Consider the following 20,834-nt stretch of genomic DNA (forward strand, 5'->3'; position numbering starts at 1 on the left):
GGTCTTGCTATGAAGTTCAGGCTGGCCTTGAGCTCACTTTGTAGCCCAGGCTGGTCTCGAACTCACAACGATCTTCCTGCCTCAGCCTCCCAAGTGCTGGGATTACAGGCCTGCGCCACTGCGCCCAGCCACCCCCCACCACCACCTTTTTTGAGACAGGGTTTTGCTATATAGTTCAGGCTGCCTTGAATTCACTATGTACCCTAGACTGTGCTCGAACTTGCAGTGATCCTCCTGCCTCAGCCTCCTGAGTGCTGGGATGACAGGCGTGTGCCACCACGCCCGGTTGCTGGGCAATTCTGTTAACCACAAAGATTGTCTACGGCCATGATCCCTTTTACCACCCAGACCGCTCTTGCCTCAGCTTCCTTCTATGAGAATCCTTATCTTGTTCCTGTAGCACTCTCCTGCCACAGTTTATTGCTTATATTTCCCCTGAGCACACAGAAACCTCTTCTGCCTTATAAATGATATGCATGTATAATATATATAGTGTGTGTGTGTTTCTGCCTCTCCCACTGGACAATAAACTGAACACAGTGTACCTGTCTTATTTGTCTCCCAAACCCTAGGTCCCAGCCACAAACATACAGTATTCAACCGAAGTTTACAGAATGAGTGGCGTACTACTCATTAACTGCCGTTCTTACGGCCTGTTGACATATGACTTTTCAAATAAAATGGAGTAGGAAATCTGTGAAAACTGGAACTATCTCAGAAGTAAGATACTCTGGTAGAAATCGCCCTGCTGCCAACAGGAAGCAAAATACATAAGACAGAAGCCCCCACACTCTGAGGCAGGAGGTAGAACTGTGAGTGCGAGAGAAGACTCACTTTCATTTCTCCAGCGCGACAATCAACACTTATAAACGACTCCGCCGGGGCATCTGACAGGCTTTCTGCCCCCGCACCAGGGAGCCTCAGAAGACGCCCAGCATTACGGCAGCACCCACAGTAAGGCGGCACAGCCAGGCACGGTGCTGCACACCTGCGGTCCCAGCACTCTGGGAGGCTCGGGCAGGAAGGTTGCAAGTTCAAGCCCAGCCTGGGCATCTTAGTGACTCAGGAGGAGCCCTGCTCAAAATAACAAATTTTCAACAAGGCTGGGGATGTAGCTCAGTGCAAAGCTGGCTGGCTCAATTCCAAGTACATAAAAAAAGAGGGGGCACTTGCCGACATGCTGGAGGCCCTGAGTTAAACGGCCAGCCCCGGTGGAGGACAGAGGAGGGAAGAACATTGTAAGCCGACTGCTCACACTTCCCACACAGGTGTGCTCCTCCTGTTTCACCTGTGAGTTCTGGGTGAATTTTAGTTCAAAGAAAGGAACCAACTACTGTTAAAAATAATAATTATCAGCTGGGTGTAGTGGTGCATGATCCCATTTCCTTCACAGACTGAGACAGGATGATCTCCTGAGCCCAGAAGTTTGGGTCTAGTCTGGACAACATAGCAAGACTTTTGTTTTAAAATAACAATAGCTGGGCTTGGTGGTGTATGCCTTTATCCCAGCACTCGGGAGGCTGAGGCAGGAGGATCTTTGTGAGTTTCCAGCCCGGGCTACACAGTGAGCTCAAGGCCAGCCTGAACTGCATAGGGAGACCCTGTCTCAAAAAGACTAAATAAATAAATAAATAAATAACAACAATAATCATAATAAGCTGGAAAACCACTACCCTGTACCGTGCCGTCCGTCCTACAGGTTCTCTGAGGGGCCCCCTAAACTCTCTGTGCCCCAGGCGAAGAAGGACACCAGCAGTTCCTCTCATTGGTCATCTAGATAGAGGCCAACGGCTCACTGTCACCCTCTCCCATCATAGCAGCAAATTGGAGAACACTAGTTACAATATGTGACAGCCTGAACCACTGAGAGAGAAGTCACAAGCTCCCGGGGACCTTATCTTTCCTTTATAGGAAAATAACTTTTATTGTTGTTGTTCCTTGAATGCCTAAGAGGAGAAAAAAAAAAGAAGAAATTGAAAAGAGACAGTGACAGACTTGTTAATTTCCAGACTTGATGCCAAGTCCTGTCTTAGAGGAAGGACATCGCAGGCATTTTGTTCTTCCAAGAAGTAGAATGCTTGGGATTTGTAATTTCAAGCAGTGCAAAGCAAACAGCCTGAGCCAAAATCCCCGAGAACACCATGATTTCAACAATTTGGGGGTTATCTTCCCCGTCTTTTCCCTGTGTCTGTGTGGTTCCTGCAAGCAAGTGGGTTGGAAAAGTTCAAGCACAGTTCACAGAAGAGAACATTCTGTACTCGGTGCAACAGGCCGGGCTGCTGTCTGTCAAACGAGATCAACTGCATGAGCTCAGAGCCGCGATGGCCGGCGCCCAGCCCAGCGTGCGCGTACGGTGCCTGTCACAGGCTGCCACGGTGGGACACCCACGTGCACACGCGCGAGCCGCACGTCAGAGATTCCGTCCCCTTCTGTCCCTTGCAGTCTGTTTGTGACTGCTTCTCCTCAGAGGGTCAAGGAAGCTGTTGTTCGGATAAATTACAGCCGAAGCATTTCCAAGGAAACAGCCCCCTGTGTGTGCTCTTCTGCTCTGGCTTTGATTGGAGCGTTTCAATCTGTTGGGAAGTAATCAGATGGCAGCAGTATACTGAACACGCCACGGCTGCCTCCCCAGGTTAAGGGGGAGCGAGGGAGGCAGGCAAAGAGGGCAGAAGAGTGGAAGGAACAGAGTGCAGATCGTTGTTGCCCCCCAACACACAGTTTTTCTATCTTCTTCTGGTTCCAGAGCTTTTCCTTCTTTTGTCTAGAATTGAGCAAGTTATTCAATACATATTTCTTGAGTGCTTATTTGGAGCCAGGGCTTGTCCATTAAATAATACCTGAGGCAAGGTTTTTCTAGTGAAATGAAAACCTGGCTTTGAAGCCAGGGGACTGAGAAGACAGGGAGGGGGAAGAAGGCTTTGTGGGGCGCCACGCAGGAGGCTGGAGAAGGACCTGGCAGACGGAGGGCAGAAGGTCCTGAGCCCAGGTGGGCGTTGTTTTGAAGGATGACAAAGCAGAGCTGAGCTGCTTCGCCAGGGCTCCCTCAGGGTAGAAGTCTAGCCTAAGTGCAAGGGGAGGAAACAACAAAAGCATGCCAGCTGCCTAGCAGGGAAGCAGGCTGGACTTCCTGCCTCTGCTAAAGGGCACCCCGTCCCGCGCAGCATGGAGAAACAGGAAGTGCTCGGCACGGGTGGCTTTGGCCCCCGGTGCACTGTCTCTGCCCATGTGACACCAAGCAAGTCCCTCCGAATTTGTGCCCATGAGCCTCTGCTCTCTGTGGCCTACTGTGAACCTATTGTGGGATTTAAGGAAATAATAGACGCTTCTGCTTGTCACAGACCCGGGATTTAGCAGACAGTGGCCAAGTTACTGTTAGGGGAACCACCAGTCAGAAAGTGAGCAACTGGGCTGTCAGTTGAGAGCTCCCGCCAGTGCGTCCTCGGAACGGAAATGCTTCCGAGCATGCATGTTCTCACCGGTCATCTTCTCCACGGGTATCTACGGAGAACCTGCACCTGGCGCCATGCTCTATGCCAGGCACAAGGCCCTGAGGCAGCACATGCTTGTCTTGGGGAAGTTTCCTCATCTTTTCCAGGGAGGGCAAACGACAGGGCTTAACCCAGGGCAGCTGGCTTAAATTCTGCACAGCCTGTCTTCCTTTTGTGTCCAGGCTTGTTTCTTCCAGGTCCAAAATGATCTCCATGACTGTGCCAAGACTTCTGGGAGAAAAAGAAGGCACGAGGTGCGCTGAGGGCCAGTGGCGGCGGGGGCGGGGAGTGGGCAAGAATGGCCCTGACACAAGACATTTGTCAGGATTGCTCTTCCAGCAAACTCTGTCTCACTTCAGGGCCAGACCCAAGACTTGGAAAAACAAGTGACACCAGCACCTTTGGGGTGGCCGGAGACGCCACATCACAGGTGCTGCTATGTAGGGAGTGAGAGGAAATGGATCAAGGACTCAGCCAAGGACAGCAACCCCCCTCAGTACAACACTCACCGGCTCAGGAGTCCAATAAAGCACAAGCCCTTAGGCTACCACACGTAGCCCCGCTTAATCCCAGCCTATGATCCAGGGGACTCACTGAAGGTGGTCTCACAGACTTCCCTTCCGCTGTCACTGACAGGATCCCAGTCCTGTCAGCGGGCTCAATCAAATGTCATTAGAGCTTAGGCCTAAGGGGCTGGGGGTTTAGCTCAGCGGCACAGCACCTGCCTGGCAAGCGCAAGGTTGTGAGTTCGATTCCCGGTACCGGAAAAAAACAAACAAACAAAAAATAACAACAACAAAAAAAAGTTCAGGCCCAAGTCACAGACCTTGGAACTGGTCCTCAGAATATACGAAAGTCTTTCTTCCCTGAGGAGATCACCTCTCGTCCCTTTCCTTGCTCTACCTCCCTGAGGAGCCTGTTTAAAATACTGGCAGCAGAGAGGTTATCTTGAAAGCAATATACCCCCAACTGGAGTCTTTTGCCAGGGGCCACTGCCACCTCCAGCCAGTTACAGGTGGAATTTCTCAGGCCAGTGTCTGCACAGGGGATCTGAGGAGGAGCAAGCAAAATAAACCCAGGGAGTAGGCAAGCAACCTACTTGGTCACAGAGGGAGTAAATGAAGGGAAAGAGCTCCCAGAGAATCAACCAAGAGTTCACACCAACCCACACACATCTGGTGGGGAGAGAGACCTATTATGTACCAAGTGCTTTAAATGCTTTCTCTCATTTAATCTTCACGTTGACCCCATGGGTGGTAGGTGGTGCTATTATCCCTGCTGCAGATGACAAAGCCAAAAGTCAAAGACTTAAACAACTCATCTTGCTATTAAACCATGAAGACATAAGAGAGAACCCAGAGATACACAGTTTGAGGGCCCAGCTTTCTTTCACGATGCTATTCTGCCTCCCCATATGTAAAATCTTATTAGAATAAGACTGCAATGATCTTGCATGTTTACTTTGGTTCAGAAGCTGAAGTCTCAAGCTGAAGTTCTAGGGCTGGGGATGTGGCTCAGTGGTAGAGTGCTTACCTAGCATGCACAAGGCCTTCAGTTCAATTCCCAGTACCACCAAAAAAATTGTCCTGATGCTCTCAGGCTGAAGTTCTGATACCCAGTTCTACTTTTCAGTCTCATATATTTTGCCCTATCTCAGTTTATATCATCATTAGTTACTGAAAAACCATCAGGCATTGTCCTAAGTCCTACAGGAGATGAAAAGGTGACGTCAGCATAAGTGTTGCCCTCAAGTAACTTCTAGCCTGTCTGGATAAGGCAGACTGTGCTGCTGTAACAAATAACCTCTGAATCTTAATAGCTTAACTCAGCACCTTTCCTATTCACACCACATGCGCATTTTAAAGCAGCTGGGTCCTTACTCCAGGACCCAGGCTAATAGACAATTAATCGTCAGATATCTTAAACACAGCAGTCACCATGACAGGGGAGAAAGAATGCACTCAGTTACACCAGCTCTTAACACTTCCTCTGAAAATTTCCTCCCCACAGGAGCTCACACCGATGCTACTCACATTTCACTGGACAAAACAAATCGGCCAGGGATAACTCCAAGGGATTAAGGATGTACAAACCTGTCCCAAGTCTGGTAATGGGAAAAAACCTGAAAACGTTGGTGGATAGCCCTAACAGTAACCATAGTCTGTGGAGCAGAATGACTCAGAGCTTCCTGCTATACATTCCTCAACAGTGCAAGGCCAAAAGATTAAGGACCCCGAGAGTGCGAGCATACAGAGCTTACATCCTAAGGACGCACCAGAGAAAGAACCATGCCTGGCTGGAGAGCTCAGGGAAGGATGGAGCTAGTGAAGACCTATGGGGAGCCTTGAAGCGTGGAATGAAGTTGGACGGACCTACAAGCCCAGACCAGGTGCATCTGCCTTGGCCTACAGTAGGTTGATGGTGACCCACCACCAATCACACTCATGAATGACACAGATTATTCCAGGCCTAGAGAGACAACTAAATGAACCCCTGAAGGCAAGAATAGGCACAGTGGGCTTCAGGGAAACAGGAGCCACAAGAGCCGGGCAGAGTGTTGGGACCAGTGAGAAATATTGCGCCAAGCTATTAGTTTCAAAGGTATGGAAGATGTTCAAACAGAAGCAAACTGTGATTAGAGTAGGTCTTCAAGGCCAGTGATCAGTGGCTACATTCTTTTGTTTATTCATCCCTTCATTTCCCGAATATTTTAATTATTTTGCTTAGGGAATGCAAAGGAGTAGCAGGCTTGATTCCTGCCCTTAATTGCTCCAAGCTTTAGTAGAAGAAGAATAAATGCCCTGGTTATTTGTAATGCCCTTGCTTTTAAGAGGGACGGACCTCAGATACTTTGATGGGCAGAACGTTACATTTCAAGGAAGCAAGACTACAGAGGAAAAGGGACCAAGCAGGCTAAATTGCTAGACAGGGCTGGGTTGATGGTGAGGGATCCAGTGGTGGGAGGATGCTGCAGCCAGCACAGCTGGAGGAAGGTAGCAAGGGGATGCGTGGAGGAGACAGAGGAGATACACAGCTGGCAATGGGAGAAAAGGCTCCCAGAGTGAAGGGAGAGTTTCTGTGGGGAGTTTTGTGTGTGTGTGTGTGTGTGTGTGTGTGTGTGTGTGTGCCGTGTAAGCGCTCCACATTTCTCCCTGGAGAGCATTGCAGTAAAGCCTACATTACTGAAATGCTTTGGAAGGTGATTTGAGAGGTTAGAAGTGGGCATGTGGGTTACAATGAAGTGTTGACAGTGGCCTCAAAGTGGGTAGGGTGTGAGCAGGGACTTCCCAAGAGAGTCCAGTCTAGTTTTGTTAAATACAGCTATGCAATCCAACTGTATATAGGATAAAGCAGGTCATGCTAGGACTGGGAGAACTAGTCAAGAAAATCTACTTAAAGGAAATGAAGGATGACCCTGATATCAGTTATTCAAAGATCAGAAAATGAGCCCATCCCATTTAGATGAATGGAACACTCTCTAGTCCAAGCACCAACAGCAGCACATGCAAAGGCCCTGGGATGGCCTAGAACGGCCTGCCTTGACTGACTAACTTCATGCAAACCCTGATGGAGAGGAATATGAAGGATAAAGTCAGAGGGGCAAGTTCAGTGCTGTAATCTAACAATCAGGATCGGTGCAAGAAAGCCTACATTCACCTTTAAAATCATTCACTCAGTATTTACTGTCCCTTCATCCTGTGCAGGTTTTATACTGTTACACAAATCTTCTAGTTTTTTTTCTATTGCTGGGTTTTCTGCATGCTAGGCAAGTGTTTGATCGCTGAGCTATCCCAGTACTTTTCATTTTATTTTGAGATAGCATCTCACTAAGCTGCCCAGGCTGACCTTGAATTTGAATCCTCCCTCCTCAGCCTCCCAAGTAGCTAGGATTACAGGCATAGGCCACCATGCCCAGCTAAAAAAATTTGTTTTTATTTGGCATAAAAGCTAGTCATTTCATGATTTCCTATTAGCTTATTAGTCAGAAAAGTGATGGATCCCAAGACATCCTGACATTTCCGTGCACCTTTCCCGTATAGCGTGCCAATGTTTATTTACCTTGCTGCTAAGTGCCACCTCTCTCTGTGCCAAATGGCTGCGGGTCTGGTGTCCCAGCAGGTGAAGGATTGCCTGAGACAGCAGCAAACAGGAGCAGAAAGCTGGTGACTGTTAAAACACACTTCTTGACGTACAGCCCACTGTCAGGTAGGAAAATGTATCTGCCCTGATCAGAGCCAGAAGTATGTGGAAGGTGGGATGTGAGAGTCAGCGCGTGCCATGCGTATTTTAGCTGTCCACCTGGGAAACCTCCCAATCAGCATTTATTTCAATAATCTCATGCATTTCCACCGCACCTTTCTCCAAAATGCCTCCAAAGCAGTTTGTAAGTTTTATAGAGCAGGGGAATTACCATGGCCAGAATAGAAGGAAATAGATACTTATCAGCCTCCCAGGGAGAACATGGGACTAAGTGTACTTTTGTTGAGAAGTAGAGGGATCCAAGAATGTGTATTTCATTCAGAATGTGGGTGTATTTAAGCAACATTGTACTTCATTAAAATGTTATTCAGATTTCTTAATTCATTCAGAGCCTACCCAGCTTTCTCCTGCTTCCAGATTTATCTCCACAGTTGACACGAAATTTTGATGCCCGGGAGCAGTACTATGGCTTACATTTGGATATTACTTTTCCCTAAACACCCAGGAGAATGGCAGTGGGTGGGGGATCTCGTGTCACTCTCTTGGGTCACATATGATGCGTTTCTAGGCCGCTTCTCAATAGGGGTTGAAGGGGACTCAAGAGGCCAGAGAGCCCTTGTGAGGAAAGTGAAGGACTTCTGCGCATTTCCTTTGGACAGTATAAATATTTACTGAGCAATCACTATGCTCTAGAAACTCTGCCAGGGTGTGGAGATCTAACTAAGAGCAAATAAAATAAAAATAAAATGGCCCCTGACCTCTTGGAGCGAGCCATCTGGTAGGGAAGAGGATACTTAGTCCGATCATTGCACAGATCACTGTAACTTTAGCATTGCTATAAAGGTGACAGAAGATGATGCTGAGGCCATAAGCAGGCTGCCTGACCTCGACTGGAGGACAGGGCTCAGGGAAGTGTCGGGAAGATGAACCAGGGGACGCAGGCAGAGACAGGCATTTGCTATACAGGGTACGGGTACAGGTTCAAAGAAACAATGCTTGGGAGTGGGCTGTACCTTTAGGAACCCGGCCGCACAGCCGGAAGTGAGCAGCAGATGAGCAAGTAAGGCTTCACCTGCGCGCCTCTCCTTATCTCCGGCATCACCGCCTGAGCTCCACCCCCTCAGAGCAAACTGTGCTGGAACTGCACATGCGAGGGGTCCAGGGCGGGCCCACCTCGTGGCAATCTGATGATCCGAGGCAGAGCTGAGGAGGTGATGCTACACAGCACTGAAGAATGTAATTATTACATACAACAAACACATAGCAATAAAAAGAAGAGAACTTAACCCCCCTCACCCCATCCCGCGGAAACATTATTGTCCATAAAACTGGTCCCTGGTGCCAAAAATGGTTCTGTAAGGAGCCAAGCGCACCACCTGACGCAGTCAGTGGGCTCTCGCTGTCATTTTTCTGTGTCACTCTGTGTCCCTGTGGCCTGGGACAAGCTCGACTCAGCCTACTTATCTCTGTCTACTCAAATCCTTCCGGAAGCCACCGTTGCCTTCCCGCCACCATTGCCTGCCAGGTCTCTTGAGACAAACACACACATAAATACAGCAATATATATTTATATTCCCCAGGATTGTCACATTTGCTGAGCTCATAAAAGAACTGAGCAAATAGCCCTGTCATCCTCTGTAATCGGTGCTATCCTTCATCAGAGCTCCGGCTCTCCCGATCCTCCCAGACTCCTGCAGCTCAGAAAGTCATGGGTTGGGCCGATTCTTCAGTGTGGGCGATCCACGCTAACCGGATGTAAGTCTCAGGCATCCGTTTCCCTGGCGGGTTGACAGAATGTTTAGGCCAGGGGGATTTCCTTCATCTACTCCTCTTGCTAAGCAAGTGAACAACTGTTCGCTACTTCAAATATCAGAATTTTAGATAAAAAGAAGTGAACCACAGGTTCTCACAAGGATGAATCTCCAAAACATGAACCTGAGCAAAAAAGTCAGACTACAATGAATACATGTGATATGATTCTATGTACTGGAAATTCTAGAAGAGGTAAAATTAATCTATGGTGACACAAAGCAAGTCAGCCTTTGCCTGAGGCCAGGATTGGGGACAACCCAACAGAGAAGGATACAAGGGAATCTGGGGGCAGGGGGCGCAAATGTTCAAGTTGTGAGTGTGGAAATGACTGCTCTGGTGTATGCACTTGTCAAAATTCATAGCGCTGTATGCTTACAATGAGTGTATCTGATTGTTTAAAAAATCAATAAAGCGATTTTTAAAGCAGATAAATGGACTTTCTATTGCCTGGACAAGGGAGCAAAAGGAGATCCAAGAGCAATTGCAGGAAACTCCAGCTAGCCAGACACACTTGCCTTTGTGTCGGTCCCATCCCCACTCCTGTTTTTTCTTTTGGCAAGAAGCAGGTCTTTATTACGTGCACTAACGGGGAGGACCCATGACAAGGAGAATCCAAAAAGAGAATAAATAATCCCCAAGTCACTTACATCTGGTGGCACAGAAATATGTTTTTTGGCCTATGTGGAATTTGAATAGAGCCGTGTCGGCTTGATATCCCAACATACACCTCCAATGAGAGAATGAATTTGCCCAGAAGAACCTGATGTTGAGGACCAGTAAGCACCTCATGTTCTTGCCTGGCTCCCTTTCTCCTTCCTCCCATTCCAAGGAGAAAAGGCAACGACTTGACCAGTTCCTAACCTTCCTCCAAGAAGCCTGTCTAGTCTGCTATTTCTACCTTGGTGAGATTTGGTACCTCTGCAGCAAAGTGCAATGCAAATAGCAGGAGTAGAGGTGCCTAAGCCATTGCAAAAGGACTTGGGGGAAAATGTTTTCCTGCAAATAAACTGGAATTATCTACTTGCAGATAATTGAGAACAGATTCTTAAAAATCAGGTTTATCTATGTAACATGCAGTTCAGCTCGTTCGGGCTCTAAGAAATCTTTCCTGGCACGCTGCATGCCCCAGTCCCAAGCCACTCCTGAGGTTGGATTCGCCCCGCCTCCTGTCCCCAGCACTCTGTACTTTGTCCTTCATGGCACTTACCACGTGGAAGCAAATGTCTGTTTACTAATCTGTGTCCTGGACCAGACTGAGGGCTCTTTGAGAACAGGGTCTGCTGAGGTCACTGTGTGTCCTCAGCTGCTGGAACAGTGGCAGGCTCATAGTAGGTGCTTAATAAGGAGTTGCTGAGTTGTTATTGTTCTGGACACATAACAACAGAGTTTATTTAAGGTTCTGAAAATCAACCGCACAAACAGGAAAACTCTGGCGCTTCTGAAGGGAGCTCCACCCAAGCATAGCCCCAGCAGGAAATACCAAAAAGTCAGTATCGAGCACAGAAATCACTGTTTGTGTTTCAAGGCAAACTCTCCTGTGCTGATCTCTAAGAAGCAGTGGAATGGCCAGGTGTGGTAGCACACGTCTGCAATGCCAGCTGCTCAGGTAGCTGACGCAGGGAAACTGAAAGTTCAAGCCCACCCTATGTAATTTAGGGAGACCTTGTCTCAAATTTCAAGAAATTTTAAAAAGGGACAGGGAAGTAACTCCATGGTAAAATGGTTGCCTAGTATGCACAAAGCCCTAGGTTTGATCTCCAGCAGCCTCACTCCAAAAGGCAAGAGGCTATGGAATAAACAGTCTGGAAAATATAAGCAAATGAATCCTCAAATGATAGCAGAGGGAGGGGGATGTTCCTTGATAGCGCAACACCCTGGGGGAGCTGCAGCAACACTGAATCTGGAGTCAAGGGCCAGGCATGGCCGTCTGGACTCTCAGGGCCTCTGTAAATGACATACCAACCCCTCCTCGGAGAACGCTGCAGAGTTCCATGTGCACGACCTCAAGCTCATGCACATTTCAGCTGCCTGCACTGTGAGGAGCAACAACAGCAAAATAAGTCCTACTCTGCTATGAAGACAGACAAACTTGTCTGGGTGCACCTTGAGACCATGATGTTAAGGGCGTCTAATAAACCAGACACACAAGCTTCAACATCACCTGGCTTCTCTTATATGAGAAACCCAAAGTATAAACAAAGAATAAAATGAAGGTAGTAGGAAGTAGGGAAAGATTGTTCTCAAATGGGAAGGGGGTCAAGAGATGAAAGAAAGCCGGCCATGGTGGCACATGCCTGTAATCCCAGCATTTGGGAGGTTCAGACACTAGGGTCACTGCAAGTTTGAGGCCAGCCTGGACTACATAGTGAGTTCAAGGACAGCCTGAACTACATAGCAAGGGCCTGTCTCAAAAAAAGAAGAGAGAGAGATGGAGAGAGAGGAGGAGGGGAATGGGGATGAAAAGGAATTAAGATGTGTCATATATATGTACCAACTCCACACAAGAAATGTAATCATTATGTACTGCAGACATGGACTAATAAAAAAAAAGCAAAACATATGTGGGTCTTTAAGGTAGACAGAGTAAGAAGACAAGAAATGAAAGAATTCAGAATATAATTGCAAATTACTGCTCATTATTCAAATACTGACTTCCAAGATATGGATCACTCTAATCGCTATTTTCCTCCCACAGCCTTCTGGGAAGTATTCACCTTTGGCCTCCCCCGTCCCAGCCCCCAGTGAGTGAGGAGCAGGCAGAGAGCTGAACTCACTCAGCGTTGCCGCATTATCGAGAAATCAAGAAAGCAAGTGCTTGCGGACAACACACTCTGCTTCACATAATTTCTCCTTGTTGAGGATCTAGGTACCAATCCCCAAAGACTAGACGCTCACTGATTGACTGATAACACCTCATCCTTTCAGTAAAGTGCTTAGTTAAGAAGTGGTCTGGGGGTGGGGCCAACATTCAGTGGTAGAGCACTTGCCTAGCATTGAGGCCCTATGTTTGATCCCCAGCACCAGGAAAACAGAAGCAGCAACAACAGAAACAATAATAATAATAATAATAAATTAAAAGTCCATTTTTTAAAAAGTGACCTAGTGAGCTTAACATAGTCCTACTGCCTATCAAATGACTTATCTTGAACTTAGATGATAAACCCTGCCAGTGCTTTGGGAAAAGCACAAAATTTCACAATACTGAAATCAGATCCACTGGTAAACATTCTGCCCACCACTGTGACATCACTGGGCCTTCGTTCATTAAAAGATTAAGTCAACAAAATTGAAAACATTCTCGTTTGAATCCTGGTTCTGCCTTTTAATAGTGATATAACCCAATCTACCTACACATCCTTTTCTTTGTAATACAAGGGTCACAAACCAGGTGTCATGGAACATGCCTGTCATCCCAGCAATCAAAAGGCTGAGGCAGGAGGACTGTAAGTTAAAGCCAGCCTGGGCTACAAAACAAGACCTTGTCTCAAAAGGAATTACAGGTCACAATAATTCCTCCTTTGGAGATTTGTCATGAACATTAACTGGACAGTTTTAATTCTCTAGCAGCTCACGGCTCCTAGAGGAGCCATTTTGCCTTCTTTGAGAGCGCAACCAACACGTGGCAGCAGGAGACACAGCGTACACAGCTATTCCCTTGGCGCTTCCCACTTTAAGAACATTCGTTCCTGCCCTGAGGCCTGTGAGGATGCGCTTGCCTCCTGCTCATGTGCCATGCGCAGACACTGCAGCACACCTTAGACTAGGTGAGCTTTGCAAATTGAGGTTTCTGTGAGACCACTCCTTCTGACTGGTTTTAGAGAAGGGGGAAGGATTCACAGGAGTGGGAGCTGGGAAAAAAGAAAAGAAAGTGCAAAGGGCCAAGGTAAATGCTTAGGAAATCCAACATATAAGGTGTGATAAAAAATGTGGTGTCTAAAACTTGTTTTAAAAAATATATTACAATAAAAAACGCCTTGTCATTAATCCCTCTCAAAATATTCAGCCTTGCTTTGAACACACCCCGTTGTTCTTTCTACTTTGTAAACCAGTTCTGGAAGTCCTATTTCATGAGTGTCTTTAGTTACCCTGTGATGTCCTGAGCTGATTCAAAACATTTACCTTTCACAATCATTTTGACTTTGGAGAAGAGCCAGAGGTCACGTGGTGCCAGATTTGGAGAGTAAGGTGGGTGAGGGCTGTAGTGTTTTATGAGCCTGTCTTTCTGTTGGATGGCACTCAGCTGCAGCAGTCACTGTGGTTTGTCACAAACACAACTTCCAGAACTGCTCCAGAAAGTAGCAAGGAGGATGGGATACATGTGTCCAAATCAAAGGGGAATATTTTTAAGAGAATCAATGGCAATATGTCTCTTACTGCAATAAATTCTTAAAATTTAAACATTCACTGCATATTTTGACCACCCTGTATTGTGGTGGTGAGCACAACTTCTCTAAACATGTCTCTCTCTGAGCACAGGTCAAGCATAATGTTTTTCAAAGGGTGCCAATGAAGTCAATAATATTTCTCATGCCTTCCCTGGGATAGGCAAGGTAAAAGAACCAAATGCAGATCATACAGAATCGTCCCTGGGAGGAATTTAGTAAATGTTTGATGACTTGAATAGAAACTTAGAGAGATCAGTTCCAGTTTATCAAAATTCCATAGCACTTTGCCTGCCCCACCTTTAGAGAGCAGTCTCTCCAGAGCCTTCAGGGGCCTTTCCTTGCCAGAAGTCAAATAACTGTGAAGGGCAGGTGACTGGTCTACAGCTATGCACCTTGCAGCAGCCAGCAGGTGCCAGGAACATTGTTCACACTCACCATACGTCATGTGTGCTCAGGGCACATGCTCACAGAGGGGCCCACATAGCACATCCTGCTCCCCCAACTGAAACACAAGGACACTTTGGAGGAGGAAGGAGAGGTGCTCAGGTTACAGAGCCAGCACTGTGGTCAGGAAAAGGACCCAACTCCTTAATTTCTTGCTTTCCATATACGCTTTTCATAAAGAAATTAAATTCCTAAACTGGACACGGTAGCACACACCTGTAATTCCAGCACTCAGGAGGCTGAGACAAGCAGATTGCTGTGAGTTCAAGACCAGCCTGGGCTACATAATGAGACCCTATATAAAAATAAATAAATTCTTAGTTGGAAGAGAGGATTTGATACAAAGAAATAATTCTGAGGATAGGACAAATATGGAAACAGTCCCTTCTCATCTCTTTTGACTATGAATTTTAAAGGCTACTGAGCACAAGTGTTCTCTTATATGTAGCAAATGTATGTATACAGATACACTACTTTGTGCATGTGTGTATCCACCTATAGGATTAAATTCTAAGATAAGTATGGCAAGTGGCACTTTTTCCTTAAGCTGTGACTCACTGTGTGAGAGGGACAGTTTGAATCTGAAGATGTACAGTGATTACTAGTAAGCCCAGAGGCATCCATGGAGAAACACAAAAATGGAACAGAGTAGTAAGTGCAGCTGACTGCAGTTGCTAGTGACTTGTTTGGGTTCAGATATACCCCAGGATCAGGCAATTAGCTGGTAGCCATCTTGGAAAGAGACCAACTGAACTCAGAATTCAGAGCAGCTGCAGGCTGGCTCTGTCTAGTGGCTCCCAGTGTCAGGGTGAGGCAGAACTGAATTTAAGTCTGCAGGAATTCAAGGAGCTGAGTTCAAGCTGGCAGGAAGCACATGGAGGGTTGCAGGCTGAACAAATCGAGTTCTAGTGTCACAGCCAGAAACCACCCTGATTTCAGAGCAACTAAAGATGCAGGCTGGCTGGGGTGATCCACCACCCCACCATAATTCTCTGGCTCACTTGCACAACATGGATGTCAGGCCTGTTTACCCACATTGTGTGCCAGTGACAGCAGAGACACGACCTGAAGTGAACTTTTTTTTTTCTTCTTTTCTTTTTTATTTTGTTTTCTTTTTTGATTGACTTTTTGTTCTGTTTTTATATGAGCCTGAACATTGTTTCTAGTTTTTGTTCTTCTTCTGGTCTGTTCTTGTTTTTATTTCTTCCTTCTCTCTTCCCTTCCTGTCTTCTTCACAGATTCCAAAAGTTCACATAATCTTCCTTTGTCCTCACATCTTGCTTCTAATCTCTTCTTCCTTTTCTATTTCTCAATTTTCCCCCTAGCCCTTTTAAATTTTCTCTCTTCAGGGTAAAATCACCATGTTGATGTTTTACTATATACACTATTCTGGTTTTATTTATTTGGTCATTTGTTTGTTTATTTATTTTTGTTGTTACAGAGAATTGAACTCACAACTTTACACTTGCCAGGCAGGCTCTGTGATGCTACGCTATCTCCCAGCCCTCTGATTTGTTTTAGATGTTATATAACCACATAGTTCATATGGAAAAAGGCAACAAATTAATAGTTACTGCAGTGTGTCATTTTCTAGGCTGTGTTTCATGCTTTTGTTATTGTTGACATGCTTTTATTATTGTTTTGTTACCTTAGCCGGGGTGATATAACTGTTCTACTCAGTCATTCTTCCTGGTATGCCAAGACTCAGATTCTCTGAGGGTCATAAAAACACTATAGGCCAGTGCCAAACAACAATGGGCTGGGCCAAATAGGCAGCAACTCCTCACCCCAGTAAATTGTAGGGGTTGGATCTTGCAACTGACCCAAAACCCAAAAGCCAGCTACACTTTCTGAGAAGTACTCATTTCCTAAATGTTCTCAGTACTACCAATAAAGTTACCTGGCATAAGCAATTTATAAGCATCAGTCCAGGAATTAAACTAAAAAAAAAAACAGAAAATTAGAAGACATGAGAATAAGACATAACCCCAGACTTCTAGCTTGCCAAGGGCAAATCCAGGGGCAATAAGGTGGGGCATTTTGAAAGCCACCCACCTGGACTCTCTGAAATAGTAACAGCACAACTAACAAAGCAGATGAATGAAGACATAGAAAAACTCAAATCAGAAGTAATCTCTTAGATAACTGAAGAGACAGTGACCATAAAGAAAGACATGGACAGTGACTCTAGAACAGATACAAATTAAAAAAAAAAAAAAGGAGCTTAGGAAAATGAAGGAAATTGTAATACCCAAAACTGGAAAGAAATTCAATCCATAAAACAGATTCAAACAAACATTTAGGAAGTTAAAACTTCCACTAAAAATATACAAAACAGGGGAGGTGGGCAGCCGGCGTCCGGGAAGTCGCTCAGCAGGGAGCTCCGGCCTTTGGGCTGGACCTCAGCCACACAGGTACCCAGGGGGCGGGCCATCTGCACCCGGGAAGCTGCACAGTGGGGCGCTCCAGCCTTTGGACGGAACCCCAGCCACGCAGGTGCCCGGGAGGTGGGCAGCCAGCATCTGGGAAGCCGCATGGCAGCGTGCACTGCTGCGTGCTGGCTCTCATGCCAGCCACCACTGCACACTCGAGAACTCTCATGGCCCAGAGAAGCAATGACACAATTGGCCCGCCATGCGCCGGCCACGGAAGCCCCGCTGGGGACGTGTGTGAATCATCCTGACATGGAGAACCCCTGGGAATACATGCCACACAATGGGTCACTCTTACCCCTGCCACTGAGAACCAGAAAGGTCCAGAGTCAGCAGAGGAGCAGCTGATGAACAAGGACTCAGAGAACACGAGAATACAGACTACGCTGGAAGACTCAGAGGTCTAGTTGACCAGGGTCGCGAGAGCCATTTGGAAGCTAGAAACCAGGAAGACCTTGTGCAATACCTGGGGAGACCCCCTGGAAGCCATTCTTCACCTGACAGTACAGGCTGTGGTGGAGCTCTGGAGAAGTCTGCACCAAGATTCCTGCTGCCTGTGCTGATGCTTGGGGAGAGGACACTAAGTGGTTGCAGGGTCCCAATGCACTGGGAGACTCAAGAGAAAAAGCTACAAAAAATGGCTTTTGCCCCAGATGGCTCACTTGAGAGGTTAGTAAGAATTGCCTCCTCAGTATTCTATAGCCATGACAAGGAGGCCAAGGAGAGAAAACAAAGAGACCAAGAAAAAGCACCTGCTTTTGCTGCAGCACTAAGAGAAACAGACCCTACATCTGATTCTTGGGGCCTCAAGAACTCAACAACTACATTCTAGTAGTCGTTAAAAGCTAGGCTACCACTGCTAAAAGCCAGGCTACCTCAAGAGGAACTGCCCTAAGAACCCCCCTGGGCCATGCCATGAATGCAAAGGTGACCACTGGAGATCGGTCTGCCCTCTGAAACAAAGGCCCCCAGAGCTCAGACACATCCTACCAGTTAGTCTAACAGCAACGAGGGGGCCCGGGGCATACTCTGCCTTCTCCCTCTGGCCAGACTGTCACCTCCATGGAGGAGCCCCGGGTAATCATGACTATAGAGGAAAAAGAAAACAGCCTGTTGCTAGACACAGGTGCAAGTCTCTCGGTCCTTCTTTTCAATCCTGGCCTTTCTTCCAGCTGTCACACCTCAGTGAAAGGGATCACTGGTGAGGAGGTAATACACTATTTTTCACAACCCTTAGGCTGTAACTACTTGTTAGATCTTTCTTGCGTATCTCTGTCTTCCTGAGAAACCTCTTTGAAGATACCACCATGTATTACAGCAGCCATGTCCATAACTCTGTAATGTTTGTATTGTTCCTATGCTATTTCGTAAATAGATGTATGTTTATTACTGTGTTTCCTACAACAATCATTGAGAATAGTCAATGAATATTCAATTGGTCACTCATGTATAGCTCTATTTATTTTCTTTAGAAACCACTTTGAAGATACCAAAGTATAGTGCAACAACCATTGATAATAGCCTACCACTTTTGTCTGTAACTCACTATTATTGGTCTATTTGTTTTCCTGAGAAACTATCTTATAGATAACAATATGTAAAACAACAACCATTGATAATTTCCTACCACTTTGTCTGTAATTTGGTAAGCCCCCCATTACTATGTTATCCTTCTTTTACTCTTTAAAATAAAAAAAAAAAAAAGAAAAAAGTATACAAAACAGAATGAGCCAGTATGAGGACAGAATATCAGATATAAAAGACAGGATTCTGATTAGCAATCAGGAAAATAAAGATTTCTTTAAAATAGCAAGAGAGCATGAAAAATCAAAACAAAAGCTGCCACATGATCCAAAAAAAAAGAATAACATAAAATTGATTGTAGCCAATTAAAAAGCAGGACATAGTGCTAATGACATAAAAACCTGTTCACAGAAGTAATGCAGAAAACTTCCCAAGCATGGTAAAAGAATTTGACATACAGCAATGTGAGGCATATGATCCAAAAACAAAATCCACACCAAGGCATATAATAGTCAAGGTTCCAGAAATTCAACACAGGAACAGACTATTAAAAGCTGCTAGAGAAAAGAAAAAAAAATCATTTGTAAGGAAAGCCCATCAGAATCACAGCAGTCTTCCAGGAAAGCTGGAGGTGAAGTATTCCAAGCCCCAAAGAAAACAACTTCTAGGGGCTAAGGATTTAGCTCAGCGGCACAGCACCTGCCTGGCAAGTGTAAGGTCATGAGTTCGATTCCCGGTGCCAGAAAAAAACCAAAAAAAAAGAAAACAACTTCCAACCTAATTGATGTATACCCCCAAAACCATCTCTCAGAATTGATGGAGAAATTAGATACTTCCATGACAAAGAATACCTGAGGAAGTTCATAAATACTAAATCAGCATTCCAAAATGTTCTGAAGGATATCATAGAAAGAACTAATAAGGATTACAACCCCCTGAACCCCAACAGAGTGCAACCACACAGCAAGTGAAGGAATTAAACGAGGAGGAAAAATGGGAATCAACAACAGGGAAATAACATGACAAAGATATATCAATACATATCAGTTATAACCATCAGTGTTAATGGTCTCAATTCACCATTTCAAAGAAACAGTGTGGCAGAATAGATCAAGAAGCAAGATCCAACAATATGCGGCATCCAAGAAACACATTTAATTCAAAAAGAAATTCATAGACTGAAAGTCAAAGGATGAAAAATAACACTCCATGCAACAGGAACCTTCAAAAAAGGTAACTATTCTATTTGCAGGCAAAGTGCGTTTCAAGCCAAGGCTTATCCAGAGAGACAAAGAAGATCTCTATATCCTTGTAAAGGGAACAATATCGAAGAAGAGATAACAATCGTAAACATATATGAACCAAAGAGTAGTGAACCCAACTATATAAAAGAAATATTAATGGACATGAAAAATCAAATAAGTACTAATACAATTATAATGGGGGACTTCATTATACCCCACTGTCAGAAATAGACAAACAAGATAAAAATATCAAAAATGAAATATCAGAACTGAACCAAAATTTTGAACCAATGGACATAATAGATGTCAACAGAGTGTTCCACCCCACAACATCAGAATAAATAGTCTTCTCAAGTGCACACAGGATATTCTCCAAAATAGACCACATACAAGCTGACAGAACATGCTTAAGTAAATGAAAATGAACTGAAATTATCCCATGCATATTATCACACAATAGTGCAGTGATATAGGAAATCAATGGAAAAAGAAACAACAAAAACTTCATAAAAACATGGAAATTAAATAAAGCCCTCCAGAACAACCTATGGTCACAGATGAAAATAAAACAGAAATTAGACTGCTTCTACAATTAAACAATAATGCCAATACAACATATCAGAACTTATGGGACACAGTGAAAGCAGTCCTATGAAGGAAATTTATAGTGATAAATTCTCATATCAGGAAAACAGAGTGAGCTCAAACTCAAGAAAAAGAAGAGCAAATCAAGCCCAAAGCTCATAACAGGGAGGAAATTATAAAGATCAGAGCAGGAATGGAGACTAAGATAATTCATGCAATGTAGACTAAGATAATGATACAAAGAATCAATGAATCAAAAAGTTCATTCTTTGAAATATTCAATAAAATTGGCAAATTCTTAGCCAAATTTATCAACAAAAGACTACGCAATTCGGAATAAAAAGGGTGAAATCACAACAGATTCCATAGAAGTCTAGAATACCATGAAAACCTACTTCAAGAACCTGTATTCTAATAAGATGGAAAACATAGAAGAAATGGACAGATTCCTAGGTACATATAAAGTATCAAAGCTGAATCAAAAAGATATAAAAATTCTTAATATACCCAGTGAAACTGAAGAAGTAATAAAAAAACCTACCAACTGTTGGGCATGGTAGCACATGTCTGTAATCCCAGCACTTGGGAGGCTGAGGCAGGAGGAGCTTTTCAAGTTTGAGACCTGCCTGGGCTACAAATTGAGCTCAAGGTCAAGGTGAAGTGCATAGTGAGACCCTGTCCCCTAAAGACAATAGGAAAACAACAACAACAACAACAAAA

The 20,834-nt window shown here is 45.2% G+C and overlaps 1 long non-coding RNA gene across 10 annotated transcripts in view; it reads right to left on the reverse strand.

Moving 5' to 3' along the window:
* The window catches only part of LOC102028568, a 212,481-nt gene that overhangs the window by 133,487 nt on the left and 58,160 nt on the right, over positions 1–20,834 (reverse strand). The window contains exon 1 of one of the 10 annotated variants that reach the window (XR_001234789.1): positions 7,548–7,814. The exons of 1 other annotated variant lie outside the window; for it this stretch is intronic. This is a non-coding gene — a long non-coding RNA (uncharacterized LOC102028568). Of the gene's footprint in view, positions 1–7,547; positions 7,830–10,707; positions 10,853–20,834 lie in introns of those variants that run through there. 8 more of the 10 variants (XR_001234790.1, XR_001234788.1, XR_001234787.1 and 5 more) reach the window with 8 other exon arrangements.

The sequence above is a fragment of the Chinchilla lanigera genome, unplaced genomic scaffold (assembly GCF_000276665.1).
Source record: "Chinchilla lanigera isolate Chin_1 unplaced genomic scaffold, ChiLan1.0 scaffold00033, whole genome shotgun sequence".
Lineage (NCBI taxonomy): Eukaryota > Metazoa > Chordata > Mammalia > Rodentia > Chinchillidae > Chinchilla > Chinchilla lanigera.